Source organism: Aptenodytes patagonicus, chromosome 1 (assembly GCF_965638725.1).
Source record: "Aptenodytes patagonicus chromosome 1, bAptPat1.pri.cur, whole genome shotgun sequence".
Lineage (NCBI taxonomy): Eukaryota > Metazoa > Chordata > Aves > Sphenisciformes > Spheniscidae > Aptenodytes > Aptenodytes patagonicus.
This window is the reverse complement of record NC_134949.1, coordinates 103,500,149-103,516,215: the sequence shown is the minus strand read 5'-3', so window position 1 is coordinate 103,516,215 and position 16,067 is coordinate 103,500,149. Positions and strand designations below refer to the sequence as shown.

The 16,067-nt window shown below is 42.0% G+C and overlaps 1 protein-coding gene across 2 annotated transcripts in view; it reads left to right on the top strand.

Annotated features, from left to right (window-relative positions):
* Positions 1-345: 345 nt before the first annotated feature.
* POU2F1 (POU class 2 homeobox 1) overlaps positions 346-16,067 on the top strand; it is a 120,895-nt gene continuing 105,173 nt past the window's right edge. For both annotated transcript variants that reach the window (XM_076351349.1, XM_076351358.1), the window contains exon 1: positions 346-388. The gene's annotated coding sequence lies outside the window, so the exon portion shown is untranslated. The remainder of the gene's footprint in view (positions 389-16,067) is intronic.

Below are 16,067 nucleotides of genomic sequence, written 5' to 3'. Positions count from 1 at the left end.
TGCCGCGCGCAATCTGCCCCGGGGGGCGGGTGAGAGAGCGAGTCCGCTCACTCGGCGCATGCGCGGCGGCGCACCTCATGCTCGACGGGAAAGCGGCCGGGGAAGGCGGGGGAGGAGGAGAGAGAAGGGGAGAGTTTGCGCAGGCGCAGAGCGAGGCCGCGGCGCCATCGGTTGGCGGCTGCGCAGTAGGGCGGCGGGGGGAGGGGGAGGGGGAGGGGGAGGGGGGGTGCGCGGCGGGGGGAGGAGGGGAGGAGGGGAGGAGGGAGGGGGGCCGGGAGCGAGGGAGGGTTTATCGGGCGGCCGATTTTGGTTAAAATATTCAAAATGGCGGACGGAGGAGCAGCGAGTCAAGATGAGAGTTCGGCGGCGGCGGTGGCGGCAGCGGCAGGTAATCATTACTGCATTTTACATATTCATATTCATACTCGCACACGCGGCCCCCCCGCCGCCCGCCCGCCCCGCTTAGCATAATTTATTAGTACTCAGGATTATTATAATTAACGGCACAGGAGGGAGCGGGGGGGGGGGGGGGGAGAAGGAAAGCAGCCTCCCCGTGCGGGGAGACACACACACACACACACACGCTCCCTCCCTCGCCCGCCCGCCCGCTCCCTCACACGGAGACGCACTCGCACCCGCCCGCGCGCCGGGGCACCGGCGCCGGGGCAGGCAGCGGGGCGATGGGGGGCGGCGGCGGCGGCGCAACGGCGAGGCGGTGGGGTCGGGGTGGGGAGTCGGCGGAGTGGGGGGAGGCGGGGTGGGGGGGAAGCGGGGAGGGGGGGAGGCATCCCCGCACCCAAAAGCGGTCGGAGGTGGCTAGCCGCCACCCGGCTGGGCTCTCCCCCGGCCCGCACGCTCACAATAAAAGCCGCTTTACATATTCATGGCGGGGGGGGGGGGGGGATGCTGCTGGAGCCGTCCCGGCGGGGCCGCGGGAGGGGGCACGGCCTGCCGGGCTGGGGGGAGGCGGGCGGCCCCCCGAGTGGGGCAGGGTCTCCTCGCCGGCGCGGCGGCGGCAGGACGGAGGGGGACAGGGGTGCTGGCCGCTCAGTGGGGCCGGATGAGGGAGAAAGACTTGGTTTCCTCGTCTCTCCTCTCATTCCCCCCCCCCCCCCCCCCCCGCATCCCCCCCCAGCCAGGGTTATTTCCCCAGAGTCTGGGGCCTGCAGGCATGGGGTGGATGGGTGCGGATGGCCTCGGGGAGGGGTAGGACGAGAACGTGGTTTGGCTTTTTATTTAAAGCTCTCCCCTTCCCCCCCCCGTAAAGGGTAGGTTCAATGTGGGGTGACTTGGGGGGTGTGCGGGCAGAGTTTCTCCGTGCCCCTCTCCGACGGGAGAGGCCGCATGTTTGCACCCCCGAAGGCTGGATTTGCCCCGGTGGTGTTTGCCCTCCTGCTTCCGCAGCCCCGAGGGCTTGGGGGGAGCAGGGTGCTGCGGTCCCAGGGCAGGCCACCTGGGTGCCGGCCGCCGGAGCCGCGTCCCCTCGCCCTGGGTGCCGGGGCAGGGGCGGATGGTGGTGCCGGCAGCCCCGGTGGGCTGGCACTGGGGGTGCGGGTCCCGTCCCTCTCCCTCTCTCTCTCTCTCCCTCTCCTTCTCATTTGAATAATGTCTAATTCGGGGAGGTTTATATTATTGAAATGGCCGCCTGGCTTTCCCCGCCTCTCATGTTTAGTAATTCAGACCTTTAATAACAGCCACTCAGAGCCCAACGCCGTGTTTATATTTTACATTCGCCCCATGTGCTTTTGTGGTTCAATATGATTCTTCTTTCTCGCTCTCTCGCTTTTTTTAAATTTTCTTGGCAACCCACAGGGCCCCGAGATCAAACCCAGGCTGTGTGAGGAGACAGGGGGAGAGCTAGGCCCTGGTTCCTCTGGCAGGCGCCTAGGCCTCACTCTCTGCTGCTTGATTTATTTACTAATAACCAAAATGACCCCCCCCATCTCCACTCCACCCCTGCCAGCAAAAACAAAACCCTCCTGGGGCTTGAGCAGCATCAGATCTGCTCATAGATTCTCAAACACTCATGTCTTTTAAATAAGGAGCTTATTTTTAATTTATAGCAACTCAAGACTGTAAAGCTGTTCCTTTCATATCTGCTTTTCAGAGGCTTGGGCATTTTTGGTCCCTTTGTCCTTGATTCTTTTCCTTAAAGGAGAGTTGCTTCTAATTTACGTTTCCTGGCACTCAGAGAGCTATAGAAGACACACTCAAAATCTGAACAGCTTTCCTCCTCCCTCTGAACACAAACAGAATTGAATACATTGAAGATAATCTTATTCACCTTCTTCTTGCTTAGTGTGGATGCAGTTTAACAGTGCAGTCTGTCAAATGCTTTTGTCGCTGCTTGTATCTTTGACTGTTCTGGGTTAGGTGGTTTTTTTTTTCTTTAGATTTGGCTTTCAAGACAGAAGATACTACTAGGCAGTACAGGGTCTAGAAAGGAAGATAAGTTTTCAGTGATTGTGTCATAAAAACACCAAGTGAAAATTGAAATTAATCCTCTTAAATTGTCTGGAGTAATTCGGTGTTAAACCAGATGTTAGTCTGCTTATAAAGTAGTCCATTTGTTTTCTTAGAAAGAGGCAGTAACTAAAAAAAAATAAAATTATGCAGGGATGGGTTTCAGATAAAACTGTGTAGGTTTTCATTAGTGACCATTGTTTTCACCCTGTGGAGAAAAAGGACCTAACTGCAGGGTACTTCGAAGTAGCTGTGCTAGATTAGCATGTAAACATCTTTGAAACGTGACTAGGAAGAGAGTTCACATACAAATGCAGGCAGCGTATTTTGTAGTTTGGTTCTAAATTTAATTTGTCGCAAAATACTACGCCGCAGCTAATGAAAAGCATTTTGATTTCAAAAATAATGACTCAGATTATTTATCCTTTTTCTTCACCCGTGGTGAAGACAGGCCTTGAATACTGGAAGAAAAAAATCTGTAGAAGCGGTAATGAGACTGTTCAGGTGACTGACTGTTTCGCAGACCAACAGCACAAGGCTGGCTGGACAAAAAGCAGTAATATGATTTCATGCCTTAAATAGCATATGTTTTTGCACTCGCTTCACAAGATGTGGTCAAGCCGATGATGTCATTGGCCAGAGGACAAGGTGCAGTTAATTTGATTTATTGACCTGGGGTGAGGTGTAGCACTGAAACCTTCTCATAGGGAAACCATTTATCTGAGGACAATTTCCTTTATAGCAGCAATTTAACCACTGCTGAGACTGTAGATATTTTATCCAGCATGATAAAAATGTACATTGCATCTTGCAAACAAAATTTCTTTGTCACTGACGTTTTAGTAATTTTTATAGAATGGAATACTGGACAGTGGCCTTGTGCAGTCCTATGGCTGAGCAGGGGTTTATAACTCTGAATTCAGGTATTTACATGCCAAAATACAGATGTATTTCTCTCAAACATATATTTGTGTGCCTGTGTTGTAGCTTAAAATTTTACTGGAACGTGATGCGGGTAGAAATGTGTCTTCACCAGTGAAGCCCATAGGCAACATGTTTGTGGGAAGCCCCTTTTCCCAAACACTGGTGTCATCTTCACTTGTCAGAAGGTGCCGAGACTACTGCATCGGTATTACTCCTCAGTCTTGAGTAAGGACTTCTATGTTAGTTTATCACTGATGGGTGTCAAATTTTAAGCTGCTGCTTGGACCTTCTCTATCAGTGGTGGGTGGGAGAGCAAAAGAAACTTTTTTTTCTTCCCTATGGACTACCTGGCTGTGGTGAGGGTGGAGGGTTGTGCTACTGTTCCAGTGCTTCCTAATTCTTACCATGTCCTCCTATTTTGGCTGTCCTTTCAGCTTTTATTTTATTAGGGACAGAAGGAAGAAGGCTTGTCCTCCCTACGAAATAGTTCCACTGCCTGATTACCTCTGCTCAGTTATCAAGGTGGCTCTGCCTTTTTCTGCCTTTTTTCTTTTTTTTCTTTTTCAAAACTGACCAGTCTAACAGCTGGTTGGAAAAATAAGCTAAGCTGTGTCAGTAGCCATGCTGCCGCCTGTGGAGCAGAATTGGGAAAACGTGTGTCAGTATGGTGATTTCACAACTAGAGGAGCTAGAGCTTACTCCTGACTTCCTAGAAGGAAGGGGGAAGAATCTGAGCTTCCCGCCCTGTCATTTTAAGAGGGAAAAAAATCTCAGGTTTGCTGTCACTAACAATTTCTCAAACATTAGCCTGCAGTAATAATTCAGACAAGTAAGTGTTAATACTGACTTCCTGATGCTGAATGTGGATAGCTTCTGAATGCTTGTCTTAGCAAGTAATGGTGATGATGTCTGGAGTTGCCTCACTTGACGGAATCAGTGAGGTAGCCTTCAACTCGGTCTGTCCATTAAACCTAGGAAGCACCACCATATTCTGTGTTGGGAGTCTCTTATGGGGTGTGAAGAAGTGTTGTTCCTACTTCTGCTCGATCGTAATAATGTATTCCCCAGAAAAATGAGATTTTGAACACCATTGTCACTTAAATAATCTTTGTCAAATTTCAGGTGGTAAATGCCACATTTAGAGTAGCACATTTTTGCTGTTTTCTCTGTGTTCAGATGGGTGAGAATGCAAAGAATTTTGGGGTAAATGTTTTCTCCATGCTGTCCAGAATGTTTTTGTTTGATTGATCTGTCATCCAGTTTCTTTCTGTTACATAGTGTTCATTTCCTCCATAGACATGTTGGTTTTCTCTCCTGGTTCTCTGGCAAATTTGCAGTGGTTTTTTGTAGCTTGCAATAAGTTTTCATTTGCTTTCCTCAAATTTTGGCTCCTGTGGAGTTCAAGACTTCAAAACAGATTACAGCATTTTTAATGTGTCAATCTAGTAAGTTAATTTTGTTACCTTTTTTCCAGCATTATTTTCTATTCCCCTCAAACTGTTGTTGCCCATAGGATAATAATCTTGATATTTTATACAGCTGACAATTAGGCAGCCTCTGCTACTTGCACTTACAGCTTTATTATTTTTATCTTGATAGAATCAGTGACAGTCCTGGCAAATTACTATCTTATATGACATATGTATTTTCAGTCTCTGTGACAAAGCTGTTGTCAAAAGAAGGTGTTGAACAAAATTAAGTATGACCTGAATGTCCCAAATGTGATATGCTTGGTTTGGGTGCTTAAGCTAGTATGTGAATGAGAGACCATCTCATGTTGCTGGATAGCCTTACAGTGCTGGCTGTTTACTACTGCAGAGATTTGCTTCTGTGTTGACAAATTCTCCCACCCCTTTTCCTATTGTGCTACATTGTTATACAGGGCAAGTTAAGCTTGGGATTTGTTGGACTGAGTGCGGGAGATAAATTTAAGGAACGATACTGGTCTTGCTTAGTGAATATTAAGTAATTGCTTGTATTTCACTTGAAACTGTTTGACAATTGCTAATCTGAAAAAAAACACGTACATAGATGTATTTTCCTTTCCGTAGTTCTTTGCATTAAATTTCTTGAATAGGCCCTCATGCTGCTTCATGCACACTTATTTTTCTCTGTAGAAAAGGAAATAATTACTTAAGATCTCAGTATTATTCCTTTCCCTAGTTTCTTATTTCACAACTAGCTAGGAAATACCCACATTTATGAACATAACTGTACTATAAATTATGAGCTCTATAGTGCATTACAAAGTCTTTGCAAAAGGAGTTTTTTATAGACTGCTTCTGGCTAATTGAATTAGTTTAGGGTTAATAAACAACACAGTTGAGTGATGAAGTGTTGGTTTGGTATAGAGGATTTACTGGGTTCCAATCCTGAGTTTGTCACCAGTTTTGCTTGCTTTGCTGTTCTGGGCTAAATCCATGTAATGGGAATTATAGAGAACATTTTCACAGGGGTGTTGCTGGGGGAATAATTAGCTAATGTTTTGTAGTATTTCTGAAGGTAAGAATACTGTGATTCTTCTGCTTTTACATGTAATCATCCAAGCTGGTGCCCAGGTTAAACTTTGCTTAGGATGTTTCAGTGCTGGTACTGTTGATGTACTCTCATCAGCGACGAAGGCCTCCTGTTGTAAAGGCACAGATTACTGTCAGTTCTAACTACAACATGATGTAGATCTGCTGTAGGGTATGCAGTTCAATGACAGTTTAAATCAGCCCGAGCCTGTCCTCATCTCCCTGTGTGTTCCTGCCCCCTTCTCTGCACTGTTGCAGATGCTTGCCTGATTCCTTTGCTGAGCTAGTTCAGGGAATTAAATTGGCAGAAAACAAGCCTTGCCAAAAATAATGAATAGTTTTTTGTTGGTTTAGCTCTCTGAACTGGCTTACAATGAGATTAGACAAATAGCAGTACCAATCAAGGAAGGGAACAAGAAGCACACGTGTTGACCCAAGTCTTCTCATAATTTCATTCTCTCTGATGGCTTTCCTGTTGGCATAAATGGGGAGTCATGCTCTCAGCCATGTGATCCTACCACTTACTTGGCACCTGTCCTAGCACTTACTGGTTTCCAGGATGCTCTAGCTTAACTTGCTAACCTGGTGGAAAATTAGCCCCAGATAATTTTAGATCTTTGGTTTGTGAGTTGAAATTGGCTCAACAAAGGCCTTCAAGTGCAAGAGAGAGGGTAGAACCATGTGAGTGAAAGTGAAGGAAGGGGAAAGAAGGACGAGAAATGAAGCTTCCTCTTTTCAAAAGCAGCAGCAAGCGTTCTGGTTAGCTTAGTTGTACTGTATAGCTTTGTTTTTAGATTGACATAAACCACTGTGAAACCACAGTTGTTTGAGTTAATGAACTCCAGTTGATCTAAAATGGTACTGCCCAAGGGAAGCCATGGGCACTATGCTGGACCTCCTATTCTAGCAGCAGGCTGTATGTAGATCACTGAAGCCAGTGATGAAACTGCACCTAAGTAAAAGAGTAGCTTAGAAACCAATAGATGCTGAAAATTTGGTGTGGCTTGTGCTGTCATAGGTGTGATTGCATTAATGATAGCCATGTCAGAAACTCTTAACTAAAAATTGTAGATGAGACATTTAAGTGGCTCCCATTATTTTAGTACTGCTTACAGTGAGATGCCTCTCTAAAAAGGACTGTGGCTTAAAAGGACATATTGGCAAAAGTACTTGGGAAATTACAGACACCGTTACTTCTGCTAAATTTTGGACTGATATCCCTGTAAAGCAACCTTTAAAAAAAAACCAAAAAAACCACAAAAAACCCAAGCGTAACTGCTTCAGCCTTTTAACACTGTCACTCTGAGACAGATTTCTTTTCTATAAATCGTGATACTGTGACAAGGAACCTTTTACTCATCATTCCTTCTATTTTTTTTTTTTCTTCCCAGAAATCAGGTTTGGCTGTATAGGAATGAAGTAGCGTATATAGCATGTTTGACACTGTATGACAGGGCTTGAAGTTTTGGAAAAGTAAGATATGCACAGCTAAGTCACTAAAATAGTAAATACAGTTGAAGACTTAAAAATAAGTGTAGAAAAACCTCTTGAATCAGGCTGGAGATGTAGCTTGCTGCTTTTTTCCCCTTCTTTTCTTTAAGAGCTGTTAGGAAGCCACCGTCCTTTTTGCAGGGAGCTCTTTCGCTATTTGTTCTCTTTGTCCTTTCGATGATTCAGTTTTATTTGAAAAATACCATGTGACTTTAGTAATTTGTGCCTGACCATACCAGTGTGAAGTTGTAGCTTTATACTACTTGGATATAGCTGAGGGGGAGGAGTATACGGTGAATACAGGTAGAAATGACTCAGATGTTTGAATCACTCATTTCTACATTATTAGTTAATACAGTCTACTGGATGAAAAATGAGATTCAAGTTTCTTCCAGGAATCCTGTTGCAAAGATGCCTTTCTAATTAGTCATAATTTTGTTTCTTACCTGCTGATCTTTAGTAGGTTATAACTTTTATTTGGATTTTCAAATGTAGGTTTAAATAGATATTTTAATTTGCTTATTTCTAAGGCTGCAGAGATATGGATATGCCAGGAAATGTTACCTCCCCTCCCTACCAACTCCTCCGGGAGTGTTTCCCACCCCATCCTCCAATGCATGTACACACACCTGCGTGCACACGTGCTCACATGCTTTGGAAAAAGTACCAGAAAGCTTGGGCTGGGGACAGTTTCTTCTAGCTCTAATTGTAGTAGTAGAAGACATTACTGCTTCTAACTGTTGGAGTTTCCTGTTCCCCTGCATCTATTGGTGGGTCTGCCCATTCGGGTGCTGTCTAAGCCGTTTCAGTTAAAATTAGCTGGGTTAGTAAAGACTGTGATCTAAGCTGCCTAAAGTAGCCCAGATAATTCTGATTGAAATCTATGAGTGAGGGATTGTCTGAGTTGCTTTGTCATCATACCTGACGGTACAGTTCATGTTACACTTAATCCAATTTAAGGGTGGGCTGCTGCCAAAAAGGAGTGGGAACATAAGCAGGAAGAGTATTGGGCCGTCACTTTCTGGACTATTGTCTGTTTTGACAAAGCCTGTGTAAAACTGTGTCCTAGCTTCTGGCAGAAATGGGTTGGGATTGTGTGGAGAAACTGGAGGTAGGAGGGCAAAGGGAGCAGTAACTTTCCACTTGTAACGTTTGTTTCTGAATGAGGGTGTCTGTTCTCAGTGTTAGAAAGACATAGTACTTTTCAGGCTTTATTGAACTTTCCAGTGGTACTTTTTATTGAATTTATGTTGATCTGAACTACACAACGTAAACTGTTATTTCCAGTATCTCAAGTGAAGCATGCGATTTACAAGTCATTTCCCTTAAAAGGACTTTATCATAAGGTTACCTTTACTTGCTGTTCCGTTTCAGGCAGAATATAGTTACTTTAGATGGCTTATGGCAACAAAGCTAGCTAAATTTGGGAATTTAGGAGCAACTTTCAGAACAGCTGAGAACTTACACTTCTGTATATTTATGTAGTCTGAGGTCTAGTAGCTTCTAACTTCAAATCAGTCACACTGTCTCACATGGCAAGCTGTTTGAATCGCATCATTGCTAACCTTTATCCGATTATTATTTTACTGCCAGCATAGCTTCTCTTTGGTTAGGATGGGTGTACCAAAGTAAGGAAGAAGCCATCAGCTGCCAGGCTGCACTGCTGCCTATCAAATTTTGCCAACCACTGCCCTAGAAAAGCGTGTTGAAGTAGCAGCAGTTGTAGGGCAGACTTTTAGTCAAAGCTCTCAAATTAGGACACATCGGGGGGAAAAGTATAAACTAGAAACCTGATTGTTTTCCAAAGTTGATTTTACTCAGTTTTGCAAAAAAACAGATCTTAGAAAGTTGCAGAAATTTTTCATGTGTCTGGTTTTAAACTAACCTTTGCTGCTTACCCTTTTTATTTTTTCGCTGTGTGCAAGGTTGTACAAAGAAGGGCTAGGCAGTCTGTTGCATGTTGTTCTTCACCTCTGTCTCAGGCAAGTGCTGAGCTGCAAATTCTTGGCATTTGGGAATGTAATCAAAGGAACTATTCCTCTGCTTGCCCTGTTTTTACACTCTTTCCTAGGTGTCTGCTGTTGACTGCTGTTGGAGGAGGGTCAGGTAGATCCTTGGTCTGAGCCAGTATGGTGATTTTAGTATTCTCTTTCAAACAGAAAGAAAAACACCTTCCCTCTTATTTCTCAGTCCTTCTTAAGTTTTGTACGTGGTTCTTTTCCTATCCTAAAGTGCTCAGGAGCACCATAAAAGAGTTCAGGAAAGATGATGTTCCTTGTCTGCTCTGCACATTTCTAGCTCTGGAAAACAACTGAGGGTTGCTCCAAGGGCTTTCTTACTAATTTCTAGTTTCCTACCAGGAAACTGGAAGCTTCTTTTGCTCTCTTACTTTGTGAAGATAAGGGGAAGGTAAGGGGGTGAGTGTTAAAAATTCAGCCTCTTACTACTTCATGAAAAAGACTGACAACTGAGCAGATTCTCACCTCCTTAAGACCCACTGAGCGTGTTTGAGAATTATCCTACAGATAGGGATTGCAGAAATCTGTATAATTTTTGGGCTTATTTTGTTTCAAGTCTATTCCTTTTCTCATTACAGTGGAAGACAATGGCATTGTAAAGAATATCTCCTCCCAGTTCTGAGAGATAAAAATGCTGTGTTTTATCATGATATGATTTAATTTGGTTTGGAACCTAGTTGCAGCATGGTTGCACCTTATATGGTTCAGTTCAGTGGTGCAGAAGGGACTTGTTCCAAATATACTAACGACTGACTAAAGCCCAGTACCCGAAAACTTCCTGAGAACGCGCTTCAGCCATGCCTGTGTTGGGAAAAACTACTTCATTAATACCGTTCTCAACATAGTTAAAATTGAAAATGGATCCAGGCACGTCTTGTAACACATTTTAATAATGTCTATAGTAAACATAACTATTTATAAACTAACAGCTAAATTTAAAGTATTTAAATAAAGTATTTAAGTGCTTATACACTTAAGTTTTCTGTAATTGTGGATAATGAACTCTGCAACAGCAGAAAGGATTTGCTATATGGAAGTTTGAATAAAGGCATATAGAGTTAGAACAGTTGTTTGGCACCTTAAATCCTCTAGCCTTTCTCAGCTTGGTTTGCTGGGGGAGAGAGGAGGGACAGGTAGTGTTTTGTTGTGATGTCTCTAGTCAGGTTTGCAAGTGTTGTGGGCACCTCTAGAGATCCTAGCAGAAATTTTTCAGTTGTTGCTTCTGTTATAATATTGATAAATGAATGACACAAGAAAAAATACAGTGTACAAAGGTGGGCCAGCACTTGCATCTTCTCATTCCCCTATCTAGTGTTATCATAAGCAAAAGTTAGACTTAACAGAAGGACTGTTGGGGAAAACCTAATTCAACAAGTTCATTTTAAAGTTATATATAAAAAGCGCTCTAAAGTCTTGAGACGATCCATAATTTTCTGTGTGCACTCAGAGAAGACAAATTAGTTGCTTAAGGGATCAGTTAATCTGTCAATCTTTCAAAAAGCAAAATTAACTGCAGGCACAGTGGAATTTTTTTCATTACTTATTAAGTAGTGATTTCATATTGTGTGGGTTAGAGCTAGAAATGCTGTGTTTACTAATGAGGAAGGGAATGTCATTGCTATTTGTCCTGTATTTACGTCACAAATAGGTCTGTGAATTGTGTAATACAGACACTTCAAGAAATTTATACTCAGAATTGTAGAGAAGTTGAGAACTCTGCATTTCTGATGTAAATTGCTTGAGGTTTTATCAACTTGCTTCTTTCAGTTTTCTGAGTTTGTGGTAGTTGTATTAACTGCATTTGGTGTATTAGGATATATGCTTGTATACACAAGTTGTTATCACCAAAGGCAGCATCTGTTCATAAGGTTTTTAAAAACATGTGGAAGATTGTTCATTTCTTTACTTTTCAGTGGCAGGGAGTAGATTGACACACTCAACAATTTCCTTAGAATGTGTTGTCAACTATAGTCATTTCCTAACTACACTTCATATTGCGGAAGGTTGGTTAAACTGGGGATTTTCATGGCATCATCATTCAAGTAGTGATCATCGTTCTTGGTTGTGTGAAATAATATTAGGAGAACACTGAAGACAGAAACGTATGGGATACAGCTGTCTACTAATCATCTGTATCTGAAACTCCTCGTTTTATTGTTTGTTTGTATTCTCTACTTTGTCTAATACTCATTTGTTGAGACAGTCTTTATAAAGAGAGTGGGGACTGGAGTAGCAGGTTACTTCAGTACTTCTGTCCTTTGGTTTTGGTGTAATCCGTGTACTCGATAGAAATAGAGAAAGTGTCCAACAGAGGCACGAAGCCAATACAGAAATGTGGTGCTGTTGTTTAATTGGTAACTAGGACAGTTTTGTTTTCTTAGAAGCTGAAAAAACTCATCAATGCATCCTGAAACAGTTTAGACATACTGACTAATTACATATGGTTGTGTAGAAGTGTTCTCTGGTCCAGCAATAATTTATGGATTGCTCTTTAAGAACCATTGAGGTAGCAAATAAGCATACTTTATACTTTACTATATAGTGTGGTCTGTTTGGTAAAATTTGTTTTGAAACAATTTCTTTGGTGCTCTAAGGTTGAACTGTGAAATGCTATCTGGTATTACTGATCTACAGCTCTGGCTTCTTCATATTAAGTTGCTGAATAAAAAAAGTTAACTTTCAGGTGTGTCTTCCTCCATGTGCCTTTGTAATACTGAGTGATTTATTTCAACAAATATTTGAGATTGCAACATCAAATGTGGCACTTGTGCATTTCATACTCAACCGTTAGTCACAAACCTAATTGTGACCCAATAAATTGTCAACTGCTTAGCTTTTTTTTGAAAATATTTAATTTCTGAAGCTTTTATATTTGTGAATGGTGAGGAGCTGGGAAGAGCAGATATTCCTCATGTTAAAGAGGACTGTTTAGAGGAAAAGGGATGACATTTTTATTTACAAGAAAGCTACTCTTGGGCTGTTCTCAGAGCCCTGCAGATTTGAAGCACTGCATTTAGTGAGTGCATGAAAAACGTACGACTGGTGTTTGAAGGCCCTGCTGGGGCAGTCCTTAAACAAAAGGAGTTGTGGGCTCTAGATGTGGAATATGTTCTTTATCTATTAGTTCTGCTGCTGTGTGACAGTTCCAATTTGACTATCTGTCTGGCTTGTTGAAATAAGAACTGGAAAACGTTTTTTTTCTTTGGATTTTTTGCCCTTTGTTTCGTGTCTGAACAGAGGTTTGTTGTATATGACTGCAGTCATATGCATAGGAGAGGAAAGTGCAAAGTGAAGGATTACTCTGTACTGGAAAAATTGAGGAATACTGTGGAAGAAAAACGTAATTTTTTTCAATTAGACTCTTTTTATCACGTGTATATTTTATCAGACCTCTTTATGTGTGCCCGAGTGTTTAAAAAGTCTCACACCAGGTGAACAAAATAAGAGGTATTGAAAAGGCAATTTACTTACAGTAATATCTTATTTCCTGTGTTGTTGACTAGATTTGTGTTTGAATAAGAACGTTTCTTTTGTGGCAGCACAGGTGCTCCTTGATTCTGCAGTGAAGGCAGTATTCTGTGAGTGATACTAGCTAGTTGCCATGGCAACAATTATGATGTCATGAATTCAGTACAGTGACTTCACTGCAGTGTATTTTATCTTTATTCTCAGTTTTCTAGATATCTTGCTAGCAAACCAAAAAGCATCTATGCGTGGTACTGTGACTTGTTTATTATGTGATAACGATGACTAATATGATCCAGATCTCTCTCTCAAAGTAAACCTAATTTCTGCTTACCTTTAAATTCACCCCCAGAGTCTGGGAGACTGAGACCTTGCATTTTTATTTACCTGGACCTGTTTCAACTATACTAGCCCAAAAAGTTTGCTAATAGGAATGAAGAGGAAAATACTTTTTTTTTTTTTCATTGCTCAGATGTGATTCTTTTCAGCCAAGAGAAATGTATGTACTAAAACTGAAAATGTGAGAGTAGCAGTGTCCTGTTACATATCTTCTCGCAGAATAATTTGTTCAATTCTAGCTTGGTTTTCTTAGTCCTGTTCTTTTCCGAAGCAGGTGAAATGTTTTCTTAGTCTCTTTTCAAGGGTTTGTTGACCCGCAAATTGTACCAGGAAACTTCCTGCCCATCAGCCTTCGGAAATGGTCAGCTGTTTTCTGCTCTCTGAGCACTTCCATTTATCACTGGGTTGTGCACCTCCATTTCACAGGTAGCAGAGCTGACTGTTCAGTGCATACTCTTACCCTGTCCTCCATTGCCTTCCGATAGTCAGAGAAGTATTTAGCATTTTTCCTGTATTTTTAAAGTGATATGACTTCCAAATTTAGCCCCAGTAAAAATGCCAATAAAAACATTGAGTTTAACTAGCCTGCATTTCTTTTGTTGACATAACTGTGTGTCTGTTTAGAGCTGGCTTATTGGCTTAACTCAAAGGTTGCCTGAGACTTTTCGGCCATCTGACTTTACATTATCAGTGAATAGTGCAAAGTGTGTTAAAATGGTATGCCAGGTATTTTTTGTAAGGCTTTTTTTAGCCTCGGCAAGTAAAAGGTTCTTCACCTTTGGCTTAGTTTGGCAAAGGTAGTTTCTGTGTATGGGTAGGGCCTAAGTATGTTGTTTTAAGTGTGCTGAAAGCCTTTCTAATAACAGGAGAAAATGTAGGATGTGCTGATTTCTTCCTGTGGCTTACTGCTGCAGTGATCATTTGCATTAAATTGTATTGACTATATATCCATTTAGGTGAGGTTAGAATTAAATGACCTCTTCACATTTTTCTTTCTCTGAAGAAAGATGGAGACTTGAAAAGCACCCAACTAGCAAGTGGGAGGATGTCATGGACAGCGTGTAAGGAAGATGAAAAACATAACAGGAAAATCAAAGTTGCGGTTGTCTTTCTGCAGAAAAAAGAAAATATTCTGTGTAGCCTGTCATTTAAGATAAGCCTATCATGGAAGTTGAATTCTGGCATGCTGCAACTGGAGTTAAGAATATGTGATAGATGTTTTTGTTAATGAGCTACTAACAGGGAGCCAACTGCAAAATACTGTTGCAGGTACTGTTTCCATTACCTAAGTGCAGAGGTCCTGTGCTTGAAGGTTTGCTGGTTTATGTTGGTAACAGCTGTGCTTAGAATTAGTAGCTTTTTTCTTTAATCAGCATTAATGTGCTATTGATGGGGTAGCTTGTGTTAAATTCTCTAAATGCTTTTTCAAAACTGTAAACATTTTTATCTTACTATAATGCTTGTGCACGTGGAGGGTTTTGTTAATTTAAGAGTACTGGTATGATTTGATTGCTAAAGCTTTTGGTCTTTAGACTAGGTTTATGTGATCCTCAGAGTAGCCTTTTAATTTAGGTGGGGTTTTTTGTTTCTGTTCATTTCTAAACACTAAGGTTTTTCTAAACTTGAAGGTTTTCAAAATGCGATTGGACAGGGTGCTAGAGAATCTCATCTAGGCTCCCTTTCCCACAAAAGGTCGGACCAGGTGATCTTTTGAGGTCTCTTCCAGCCTGGGCTAGTCCAGGATTCTAGGATTAAGATTTTGGAAGGAATAACAGCTTTCTTAATGGCAAACTGACATAACTGTGCATGAAAAATTGCTAATGCAAAACCCTAACTTTTTAGTCACATGGAGATTAGATCATTCAGTTCCCAGCAGTGTTTGTATGAACAAGTGTTGCATTTAGAAATAGTATGATGGCAGTTAATACCAGACTGAATATATATGGAATTTAAAGTTCTGGACTGCAGGTGTCTTGGCAATGCAAATTCTTCTGAAGACGTGAAAGGAGAGTGTAGAAGTTTTTTGGAATGCTTAGGAAAAGTGATCACCTCTACAAAACTTCAGTGTGTGAAAACGAAAGGAAACTTGCAATGGAAAAAGCAAAAATAAGTTTTACTGTGCGAGTCCCTTATTCTGTTTTATGAATGGATGGGCATATAGCCTATCTGCAATATATAGATCAGAAAGCAACCTGCTGCACTTTCTTCAAACTTAACATTTAAGAGAATGGGATGACGGTGCAGGGGGCAGGGGGAGCAACAACAAAAAAACACTACCGCCCCCAACTGTTTTCTTTTAGAATTATTAAATGAAACACCCTAAACTTTCAGTGCTTTCTTTTATTTTACTCCAAATTTTTCTATGAGAACCAGTTATGTTCTTGCCCACTGGGACTCAGAAAATAAATAAGCTAATTGCAATTGCCTCAGTTAGTGCTGTTGCTTCTACTTAAAAATACAGCGTAAAACCAAGGTAGTATGTTAGTGCCTAGTTCACATTACAGGCTTCCACATGCTTGGTTTATACAAAGAGACGAGAACCTGTCTTATAAGTTATTACCAATACTGGTGGTGCATGAAAGAATGGCAATATTGGTGGAAGTATGGCAAAGTAATTAGCTCGCATTTCAGGATACAGTGGCAGATAGTGGCTTGAGTTTGTGTTTGTTCAGGGGCTAGGACTAATGGTGGTGTTTTGGTACTTTTTTGGCTGCAGCTTTGAAGACGTTTTCTCCAGGTCAGCAGCTCCAACAGGATTTTAGTGAAAAGAGTTAAAATGCTTGGATGGGTCACTTTGCAGTGCCTACTTCACAGCCCAGAACCAAATTTGGTTCAGAATTGGAGTGCGTGA